At 33.2% G+C, this 12,481-nt stretch overlaps 1 protein-coding gene across 1 annotated transcript in view; it reads right to left on the minus strand.

The window, feature by feature from the left end:
• Nucleotides 1-580: 580 nt before the first annotated feature.
• LOC105139318 (inactive protein RESTRICTED TEV MOVEMENT 2-like) overlaps nucleotides 581-12,481 on the minus strand; it is a 21,290-nt gene continuing 9,389 nt past the window's right edge. The window contains exon 4 of the mRNA XM_011045710.1: nucleotides 581-592. The gene's annotated coding sequence lies outside the window, so the exon portion shown is untranslated. The remainder of the gene's footprint in view (nucleotides 593-12,481) is intronic.

The following is a 12,481-nucleotide window of genomic DNA, read 5'->3' on the forward strand; positions in this document are numbered from 1 at the left end:
CTCTTTTCACTTTTCACTTTTCTTTTATCTAACTTTTGTTTCTTTTTCTTTTTTTTTTCTTTTCTTTTCTTCCATTTTATTATCTTCCTACACGTGCATGAGAGTTTGGTCACGTACATTAAATGGTAGACTTTGTAGGATATCCTTATCATTTCAAAAAACATGGCCGAAAAGGATAATTAATCTCTTCATAATGAGAATAATCAAATTAAAACACTAAGAGACTATATGAATCCAACAAGAACAAGTGCACTATTATGCATAGTGTTTCCCTCTCATGCATCTAACTTCAATTTTAAGTCAAGCATTATTCAACTTTTACCTTTTTTTCATGGTTTAGATCTAGAAAATCCATACTTGCATTTGAGAGAATTCAAAAAAGTTTATAACACCTATAATGACTTAAATTGTAGTATAAACACCATCATATTAAAGCTTTTTTATTTTTAATTAAAAGATAAAGTTAAAACATAGCTACAAAATCTTAGGTCAAGATCCATTCGTGCTTGGGATGAAATGTAATAACAATTTTCAAAGAAGTTTTTTCAATCTCATGTAACAAACTCTTTTAAAAGACAAATTATCATTTTCACTTAAAAACCAGGATAAATATTTTACCAATATTGGGATAGATATCGAGATTTACTTAATACATATCCTCATCATGGTTTTGAAACATGGAGATTGGTTTCATATTTTTATGAAGGGTTAGTGATTAGTACTTAAAAGTGCATTTTTATCAAAGTTTTATATCATCATTTTGCACTTGAAGTATCCATAACTCCTTAACTAAAGCATGTTTTATAATAACGTATCTAATATTATAAGATACCTTTAATTTATGGTAAATATTTATTTTAAATACAGGCCTATCACATAAATGAAAGGATTGATTGATGAATTTAAGAACTGAAATTGAAAGGACAAAGAGATGGCTAAACTCCGAAAGAGATGCTAGTGTAGTCCAAACCAGAATACTGTTTGGTAATTAGATCATATCTGGAGCTGTAGATCTCAGATTTAGGTCTACTTTAAATGGATGGAAAGGTAAGACATAGGCCTACAACTTTCATATGGAGCCCAAGATCTAAAATGGCCATTTTCAAGTCCAAATTGGAGCAACAACAAAGAAGCCCGAATCTATCCTTCAGCCCGAGCACTGTTCAGTATTTTGACCATATCTAGAGTTCTAGAAGACAAAATGAGCTGAATTGCTTACACAAGAAAGCTGAGACAATTTACTACAACTTTCATGTGTTCAAGTGGCTCCAATTTTGACGTTATCAATAATGTTTTGGGCAGATAAGAGAAGATAAGGATTGTCATCAAGTCAAAAGTTGGCCACCTACTCATCAATTAGTCATCAAATCAATAATTCCCAATTTTGGCCTATAAAAGGAGGCAATAAAAGGAGGCATTTTCCATCCATTTAGGCATCTTGGTTTCCAGATCAAGATCATTCTCTTGCTTTCTCTCTTTGTATTTTTTGTATTGCTTATGCTTTGCTTTCATTAATAACAAGTTTATGCCTTTCATTTCCTTTCATTTACTTAGTTAACTTTTATCTTATTTATGTTCTTATTTTTTTTATTTATTTTTTTCATTATGTCTAGCTAAGTTTATCATGTCAAGGTGAAAAGGTTACACTAATGGTGTAAGAATAAGTATAGTATAAACTTAATATGGACTTTAATGTTTGATACTAACATGTTTTGTATTTGTTATCTTGTTCACTCTTTAATACTTTGCTTGTTAAATGACTAATCTTGATTTATGTTATATAACACTTGGTATAACAAATACTAGGCACTTTCATAGCCCATAATGTATGGTATAACCGACACCTGAGCTATAAAAGGAACTTGATTTATTGTTAACATAAGTTATAATCATGAATGCTTGACAAGATTTACAAGTATTAGCATTAATCGAATAAGATGACTAATGTAATCATGTTAACAATCTATAATCTGATTGGAACCTCCTTTGTGTGTGGTTTCTAATTGAATAATAAGAGTTTATACTATACTTGTTTGACATACCATTAGTGGAACCTCTAATCTTGACATTTGTTATTATCATTGTTTAATCCGTACAATAATATTTCATCTCCAACTTCTCTTCTTCTTCTTCTTCTTCTCTTTCTTTATTATTATTATTACTATTATTATTATTATTATTATTATTACTATTAGTACTACTACTACTACTACTACTACTACTAGTATTATTGTTGTTGTTGTTGTTGTTGTTGTTGTTGTTGTTGTTATTGTTATTATTGTTATTGTTATTGTTGTTGTTTGTAATTTGTACAATTAACCTTCCTGTGGTTCGACCCCAGTCTTGCCGAGTTATTTATTACTTCGACACTCCTGCACTTGGAAGAAGACATCAATCTTTTCGTCGTGTCAAGTTTTTGGCGCCGTTGTCGAGGAGGTAAGTTCGTGTACAAATTATAGTAGTTATTTTATTTTCTCTTTTCACTTTTCTTGTATATAACTTTGTTTCTTTTCTCTTGTTTCTTTTTCTGTTGTTTTCTTCTTCCTTTTATTTTATTCCTACACGTGCATGAGAGTGTGGTCACGTACATCAAGTGGTAGACTTTCTAGAGTATCCTCATCATTTTTAGAAAATATGGCCGAAGAAGATAATCAATCACTTTATAATGAGAATAATGAGAATAACCGTGCTAGAACACTTAGAGACCACATGAATCCCATAAGAACAAGTGCACCATCATGTATAGTTTTTCCTCCCGATACATCTCATTTTAATTTTAAGCCAGGCATTATTCAACTTTCACCTTCTTTTCATGGCTTAGAATTGAAAAATCCATACTTGCATTTAAGGGAATTTAAGGAGGTCTGCAACACATATAATAATTTAAATTGTAGCATGAACACCATCAGATTAAAGCTTTTTCCTTTTTCATTAAAAGATAAAGCTAAAACATGGCTATAAAATTTAAGACCAGGATCCATTCGTGCTTGGGATGAAATGTAACAACAGTGTTTAAAGAAGTTTTTCCCATCTCACAGAACAAACTCTTTCAAAAGAAGTTTTTCCCATCTCATAGAACAAACTCTTTCAAGAGACAAATCACCACTTTCACTCAAAAACCAGGAGAAACATTTTACCAATGTTGGGATAGGTATCGAGACTTGCTTAGTACTTGCCCTCATCATGGTTTTGAAACATGGAGATTGGTTTCATATTTCTATGAAGGGTTAACACCTAGAGATAGGCAAATGGTTGAATTGATGTGTAATGGAACTTTTGAAGATAAAGATCCTGATGAAGCAATGGAGTACTTAGACTTGTTAGCTGAAAATGCTCAAAATTGGGACACCGCGGGTACTTATGAGGCACCGAGTAAAACTCAACCTCATACATCTAGTGGAGGTACGTACAACCTTAGGGAAGATCATGACCTTCAAGCCAAGTTCACATCTCTAGCTAGAAAAGTCGAGGCACTAGAATTGAAAAAGAGTGGTCAATTAAAATCTGTTGAAAACATTGTGTGTCAAATATGTGAAACAAATGAACACTCAACCAATAATTATCCAACCTTGCCTTCTTTTAAGGAATGTCTCCATGAACAAGCCCATGCTTTAAATAGTTTCCAAAAGGCCAACCACAACCCATACTCCCAAACATACAACCTTGGTTGGAGAAATCATCCAAATTTTAGTTGGAAGAGTGAGAACAATAATGCACAAACTTCACAACCACCGTTTCAAGCACACCATAATTTCTAAAATTCTCATGGATATGCACCTCCTTATGCTCCACCTCCTAGAAGAAATCTTGAGGAAACATTGCATGCATTCATTGAAAAGCAAGAGACAATCAATACTCAACTTGCTCAAAACATGACAGATTTTAAAGATACTCTTGCAAAATTAACATCTGCTCTCAGTTTCCAAGAGAAAGGTAAGTTTCCATCTCAACCATAACAAAATCCCAAGGGGCAATACAATGCAAATGCAAGTAGTTCCGAAAGCCAACATATGGATCAAGTCAAATTAGTCACTATTCTGTGCAGTGGTAAGGTTATTGAAAAACCCTCTCTTGAACCTTATGAGAAAGATGATGAATCAATCTCTAAGGGTAAGGAAGGGGTTGAATCTAAAAATTGCAAAGAAAAGACTGATTCTCCGCTAGCACTTCCATTTCCTCAAGTCATGACCAAACAAAGGAAAGTCAATCATAACTCTAAAATTTTTGAAACTTTCAAACAGGTAAGAATCAATATACCTTTGCTGGATGTGAAAAAGAAAGCCTTTCTAGCCGAACAAGTAAGTGCTATCTTCAGAACAATAATGCTTTGAAATATAAAGACCGTGGTTGTCCTACAATTTCTTGCTTTATTGGAGAGCATAAAATTGAAAGAGCCTTACTTGATCTTGGTGCTAGTGTGAATTTACTTCCATATTCAGTTTTTCAAAGTCTCAATCTAGGTGAGTTAAAACCAACTTCTATAACTCTTTTACTTGCCGATAGATCTGTAAAAGTGCCTAGAGGAATAGTCAAAGATGTGTTAGTGCAAGTCAATAAATTTATTTATCTTGTGGATTTTGTTGTCTTGGACACAGAACCTGTTGAAGCATGTAATTCATTTCCTGTTATTTTAGGACGTCCATTTCTTGCAACTTCTAATGCATTAATTAATTGTAGGAATGGACTGATGAAGCTATCATTTGGAAACATGACATTGGAGATGAATATTTTCAACATTTGCAAGCAACCTGGAGATGATAATGATTTACAAGAAGTAGATCATATTGACGAATTAATTTATGATCAACTTGAATCTACTTTAAGTAAAAATGAGTTGGATGAATCTGAAGATTTGCAAATGATTTATTCTGAGGAAGAAATCACGGATGAAAAAAGCACCAAAAATGTTGATGTGAATCTTTTGTCAACAATGATAACAAATTCAACATTTGATATCACATCAATCGATGATTACTTTCCTAACGAATCCTTACTTTCTCTTAGTCCAATGCCTTCGTATGATAAAAATAAAAATTTTCTTACTTTAAGAGATTTGCCAGCTGATTGGAGTACCCAAGACAAAGAAACGTTTTTGAACGAAGTGAAGAACTTTTATTAGGATGACCCTAACTTATTTAAATATTGTCTTGATCAAATATTTTCCTAACAATGAGGTAAGTAGTATCATTCAACTTTGTCATGCTAAAGCATATAGGAGTTATTTCTCGTAAAAAAAAAGACAGATGTAAAAATCATTCAAAATGAATTTTATTGACCCACCATGTTTAAGAATACGCATGCATTCTGCAGAACTTGTGAAAATTATCAAAAAGTTGACACTGGTCAAAAAGTTTTATTTTATAATTCTCAACTCTATTCATTCCCTAGACAGCTAAAATCAAGATGGAACAATCCTTATGGGGCCTGTGCTATTGAGAATTAAATGAATGACAATGTTTTTAAGGAAAATAGACATATAATTTGTACAATTAACCTCCCTGTGGTTCGACCCCGGTCTTGCCGGGTTATTTATTACTTCGACACTCCTGCACTTGGGAGAAGACATCAATCTTTTAGTCGTGTCAAGTTTTTGGCGCTGTTGCCGGGGAGGTAAGTTGTGGTATAAATTATAGTATTTATTTTATTTTCTCTTTTCACTTTTCTTGTATATAACTTTGTTTCTTTTCTTTTGTTTCTTTTTATTTTGTTTTCTTCCTCCTTCTTTTGCTTTCTTCTTCTTCTTTTTTATTTTATTTTATTCCTACACGTGCATGAGAGTGTGGTCACGTACATCAAGTGGTAGACTTTGTAGGGTATCCTCATCATTTTCACAAAATATGGCTGAAGAAGATAATCAATCACTTCATAATGAAAATAATGAGAATAACCGTGCTAGAACACTTAGAGACCACATGAATCCCACAAGAACAAGTGCACCATCATGCATAGTTTTTCCTCCTGATGCATCTCATTTTAATTTTAAACCAGGCATTATTCAACTTTTACCTTCTTTTCATGGCTTAGAATTGGAAAATCCATACTTGCATTTAAGGGAATTTGAGGAGGTCTGCAACACATATAATAATTTGAATTGTAGCATGAACACCATCAGATTAAAGCTTTTTCTTTTTTCATTAAAAGATAAAGCTAAAACATGGCTACAAAATTTAAGACCAGGATCCATTCATGCTTGGGATGAAATGCAACAACAGTTTTTAAAGAAGTTTTTTCCATCTCATAGAACAAACTCTTTCAAAAGACAAATCACCACTTTCACTCAAAAACCAGGAGAAACATTTTATAAATGTTGGGATAGGTATCGAGACTTGCTTAGTACTTGCCCTCATCATGGTTTTGAAACATGGAGATTGGTTTCACATTTCTAAGAAGGGTTAACACCTAAAGATAGGCAAATGGTTGAATTGATGTGCAATGGAACTTTTGAAGATAAAGACCCTGATGAAGCAATGGAGTACTTAGACTTGTTAGCTGAAAATGCTCAAAATTGGGACACCGCAGGTACTTATGAGGCACTGAGTAAAACTCAACCTCATACATCTAGTGGAGGTATGTACAACCTTAGGGAAGATCATGACCTTCAAGCCAAGTTTGCATCTTTAGCTAGAAAAGTTGAGGCACTAGAATTAAAAAGTAGTGGTCAATTAAAATCTATTGAAAACATTGTGTGTCAAATCTGTGAAACAAATGAACACTCAACCAACGATTGTCCAACCTTGCCTTCTTTTAAGGAATTTCTCCATGAACAAGCTCATGCTTTAAACAGTTTCCAAAAGGCAAACCACAACCCATACTCCCAAACATACAACCGTGGTTGGAGAAATCACCCAAATTTTAGTTGGAAGAGTGAGAACAACAATGCACAAACTTCACAACCACCATTTCAAGCACACCACAATTTCCAAAATTCTCATGGATATGCACCTCCTTATGCTCCACCGCCTAGAAGAAATCTTGAGGAAACATTGCATGCATTCATTGAAAAGCAAGAGAAAATCAATATTCAACTTGCTCAAAACATGACAGATTTTAAAGATACTCTTGCAAAATTAACATCTGCTCTCAGTTTCCAAGAGAAAGGTAAGTTTCCATCTCAACCACAACAAAATCCCAAGGGGCAATACAATGCAAATGCAAATAGTTCCGGAAGCCAACACATGGATCAAGTCAAATCAGTCACTACTCTGCGCAGTGGTAAGGTTATTGAAAAACCCTCTCTTGAACCTTATGAGAAAGATGATGAGTCAATCTCTGAGGGTAAGGAAGGGGTTGAATCTGAAAATTGCAAAGAAACGACTGATTCACCGCCAGCACTTCCATTTCCTCATGCCATGACTAAACAAAGGAAAGTCAATCACAACTCTGAAATTTTTGAAATTTTCAAACAGGTAAGGATCAATATACCTTTGCTGGATGCTATTAAACAGGTTCCTTCCTATGCTAAATTTTTGAAAGATCTATGCACTGTGAAGAGGAAACTGAATGTGAAAAAGAAAGCCTTTCTAGCCGAACAAGTAAGTGCTATTCTTCAGAACAATAATGCTTTGAAATATAAAGACCCTGGTTGTCCTACAATTTCTTGCTTTATTGGGGAGCATAAAATTGAAAGAGCCTTACTTGATCTTGGTGCTAGTGTTAATTTACTTCCATATTCAGTTTTTCAAAGTCTCAATCTAGGTGAGTTAAAACCAACTTCTATATCTCTTTTACTTGCCGATAGATCTGTAAAAGTGCCTAGAGGAATAATTGAAGATGTGTTAGTACAAGTCGATAAATTCATTTATCCTGTGGATTTTATTGTCTTGGACACACAACCTGTTGAAGTATGTAATTCATTTCCTGTTATTTTAGGACGTCCATTTCTTGCAACTTCTAACGCATTGATTAATTGTAGGAATGGACTGATGAAGCTATCATTTGGAAATATGACATTGGAGATGAATATTTTTGAACATTTGCAAGCAACCTGGAGATGATAATGATTTACAAGAAGTAGATCATATTGATGAATTAGTTTACGATCAACTTGAATCTACTTTAAGTAAAAATGAATTGGATGAATCTGAAGATTTGCAAATGATTTATTCTGAAAAAGAAATCACGGATGAAACAAGCACCGAAAATGTTGATCCGAATCTTTTGTCAACAGTGACAGCAGATTCGACATTTGACATCACACCAATGGATGATTACTTTCCTAACGAATCCTTACTTTCTCTTAGTCCAATGCCTTGGTATGATAAAAATATCAATTTTCTTGCTTTAGGAGATTTGCCAGCTGATTGGAGTACCCAAGACAAAGAAAAGTTTTTGAATGAAGTGAAGAACTTTTATTGTGATGACGCTAACTTATTCAAATATTGTCCTGATCAAATATTTCAAAGATTCATTCCGGACAATGAGGTAAGTAGTGTCATTAAACTTTGTCATTTTGAAGCATGTGGAAGTTATTTCTCGTCAAAAAAGACTGCTGCAAAAATCTTTCAAAATGGATTTTATTGGCCCACCATGTTCAAGGACACACATGCATTCTGCAAAACTTGTGAAAATTGTCAAAAAATTGACACTGGTCAAAAAGTTTTGTTTTATGATTCTCAACTCTATGCATTCCCTAAAGAGCTAAGATTAAGATGGATCAATCCTTATGGGGCCTGTGATATTGAGAATTCAATGAATGACAATGATTTTAAGGAAAATGGACATCGTTTGAAAGTTTACTTTGATAATTTTCCTAGTGAAAATGAATCAGCTGGTTTGAATGATCTTGTAGATAAAGGTTGATTATTTTGTTTTTCTCACATTTTCTTTTTTATGTTTCTTTTTGAGTGATTTTTGCTAGTTTCTCTCACCCCGGTCAAATGGCGGATAACGGTACTCCGTGACTTAAGTCGGTTCTTTCAGTTTCCCACAATTACTGATATCTGTGTATATATGTGTGCAATTCTTTGAAGCTCTCTTCCAATTCTCATTTGAAAATGGACACTAATCTTGAAAAATTGAAAAAGTATTTTCCCGCTCTGCCTCAGAATGCGATTACAAAAATTTACCGTGCTAGATGTGCAAGATTGAGATTGTTAATGAATCATGGAATTCCTGAAGATATTCGCTGGTTGATTGAAGCAAAGGTCCGATTATCAGGTGAGTCCTCTAATTTCTTTATTTCACACATGCCTGGAACAGGTAAAAGCACTTTTGCAAAGAAGCGTCTTGCAAAACGACTAGATGTCTGTCATCGATGTGCTAGATGGACTTGTAATACACAATGTCGTTCTTTAGGAATGGTATCTATAAACCGTGAAGATAAAATACAATTCATTAAGGATGGCCTGAGTGAGGAGTCTTTAGATAATCTTCTATTGACTCTTGAGACGCATCCTAGTGGAGATGTGCATCGTGCAATTCATGATTTATGGCCACTATTTCATAAAGAACATGATAGACTTAGTCTTGGGAATCTGACTAAAAAAAGACCCTGTTTGCTAGTTTTTAAGAAAACTAGATGGGAAGCCTATCCCCGACCCATTGAGGGCGTTAAAGCTGTTCTTGGACGTAAAATCAAGGGAAGATGTGAGCCACATTCACAACTGCGATTTGAATTTTTTTTTTTTGTAAAAACTTGTGTCTTTTGGTTTTATTATTGTGTTTTGTTATTTCTTATTTTTGTTTTAGTGTGTTTCAGGTTTTGTCAGTGTTCGTTATTTCAGGTGATATCTTCTATACTCTATCGTTCTACCTTAAAACATTGAGGACAATGTCTCGTTTTGGTTGGGGGGAGAGGGTAGTAGTTGATAAAAAAAAAAAATTGTTTTTCATTTTATAAAGCATGTGCATAATTGTTATTACTAGGATGGTAGAGTAAAGGAGTTCTTTTGTTAAAGTGACTCTTGAGACGCATCTTAGTAACCATTCTTAACAAGGTCTATTATAATACTTCCTGAAATATTCAGGTTTACAAACTCTCGTATTGTTACCACTTAATTCTGCTCATATACTTATTTAACATGTATTCTTAAACCTTAATTTACACACACACACTTTAACATATGATTGTGGGTTGCATATTGGATTATTACATTATTTATGTTCTTTTGTTAAAGGTAACAACTAAGGGAAAGGGATTGTATATAATTAAAAAGAAAAAAAGAAAAACATGAAAAAAAAGAAAAAGAAAAAAAAATGATGATAATAAAAATGTAGATAAGTTTGGTTTTGTAGCCTCCCTAACCTAAGCAATTAAGCCCGAAGGGGTGTTTTAACACCTAATACCCTAAAGTCAACTAACTTGGGAGCTATTGGCCCAACGCTTGTTACATGGGTTGAGGAGAAAAGCTTAAGGGAATCAAACATTGCACTATCTACATATCAGTATCTGCGACCCGAGTTACTAAGCTCGTAGGGGTGTCTTAACACCTAATGCCCTAAGACCAACTGGTCTGGGAGTCATTAGCTGAAAGCTCGTTACATGGGTTAAAGATGCATGATGTTTTTAAAGTATATGTATATAGAGTTAAAAAAAAAAAGACAAAAATAGTAATCCCAACCCAAGGAAGTTAACCTTAAACATTAGAACAAAAATTTTGTTTTCTTCCAAGAAAAGCCCCATAATTATGTGTTGATACATTGAGCACAAAAGAAAGGTTTATTAATATCTTGTTAAGAGGTATTGAGCAGATATATAAATTTAATGAGAGTTTGTTTATCTGGATAGACTAATGGAAGTTAAATGATGAATACCTTGCTTTGTGAAATTTGCAAATTTGTTTTCTATTTTAACGCTTTGATTACTAGGGACTAGTAATAAGCTGGTTGGGGGGTGTGATTAGTACTTAAAAGTGCATTTTTATCATGGTTTTATATCATCATTTTGCACTTGAAGTATCAATAACTCCTTAACTAAAATATGTTTTATAATAATGTATCTAATAATATAAGATACCTATAATTTATGGTAAATGTCTATTTTTAATGCAGGCCTATCACATAAATGAAAGGATTGATTGATGACTTGAAGAACTTAAATTGCAAGGATAAAGAGATGGCCAAACTTAGAAAAGAGATGTCGGTGCAATCCAAACCGGAACACTGTTCGGTAATTGGGTCATATCTGGAGCTACAGATCTCAGATTTAGGTCCAATTTATATGGATGGAAAGGTAAGACATAGGCCTACAACTTTCATATGGAGCCCAAGATCTAAAAAGGCCATTATCAAGTCCAAATTGTAGCAACAACAAAGAAGCCCGAATCTGTCTTCCAGCCCGAGCACTATTCGGTATTTTGGCCATATCTGGAGTTCTAGAAGTCCAAATGAGCTGAAATTTTTACACAAGAAAGCTGAGACAATTGCCTACAACTTTCATGTTTACAACTGGCTCCAATTTTGACGTTATCAATGACGTTTTGGGCAGACAAGAGAAGATAAGGATTGTCACCAAGTCAAAAGTTGGTCACCCACTTATCAATTAGTCATCAAATCAATAGTTCCCATTTTTGGCCTATAAAAGGAGGCATTTGCCATGCATTTAGGCATCTTGATTTCCAGATCAAGATCATGCTCTTCCTTTCTCTCTTTGTATTTTTTATGCTTTGTTTTCATTAATATTAAGTTTATGCCTTTCATTTCCTTTCCTTTACTTAGTTAACTTTTATGTTCTTATTTTGTTTATCTATTTTGCTTTCTTTCATTATGTCTAGCTAAGTTAATTATGTCAAGGTGAAAAGGTTACACTAATGGTGTAAGAATAAGTATAATGTAAACTTAATATGGACTTTAATGTTTGATACTAACATGTTTTATATTTGCTATCTTGTTCACTCTTTAATACTTTGCTTGTTAAATGACTAATCTTGATTTATGTTGTATAACACTTGGTACAACAAATGCTTGGCACTTTCATAGCCCATAATGTATGGTATAACCGACACCTGAGCTATGAAAGGAACTTGATTTCGTTACGTGGGTTAAAGATGCATGGTGTTTTTAAATTATATGTATATATATTTAAAAAACAAAAAAGACAAAAAAGACAAAAATAATAATTCTAACCCAAGGAAGATAACCTTAAACATTAGAACAAAAATTTTTGTTTTCTTCCAAGAAAAGCCCCATAATTATGTGTTGATACATTGAGCACAAAAGAAAGGTTTATCAATATCTTGTTAAGAGGTACTGAGCATGTATATAAATTTAATGAGAGTTTGTTTATCTAGATAGATTAATGGAAGTTAAATGATGAATACCTTGCTTTGTGGAATTTACAAATTATTTTTCTTTTTTAACGCTTTAATTACTAGGGACTAGTAATAAGTTGGTTGGGGGGTGTTATTAGTACTTAAAAGTGCATTTTTATCAAGGTTTTATATCATCATTTTGCACTTGAAGTATCAATAACTCCTTAACTAAAGCATGTTTTATAATAATATATCTAATAATATAAAATACCTTTAATTTGTGGTAAATGTTC

The sequence above is a fragment of the Populus euphratica genome, unplaced genomic scaffold (assembly GCF_000495115.2).
Source record: "Populus euphratica unplaced genomic scaffold, PopEup_1.0 scaffold177.1, whole genome shotgun sequence".
Classification (NCBI taxonomy): domain Eukaryota; kingdom Viridiplantae; phylum Streptophyta; class Magnoliopsida; order Malpighiales; family Salicaceae; genus Populus; species Populus euphratica.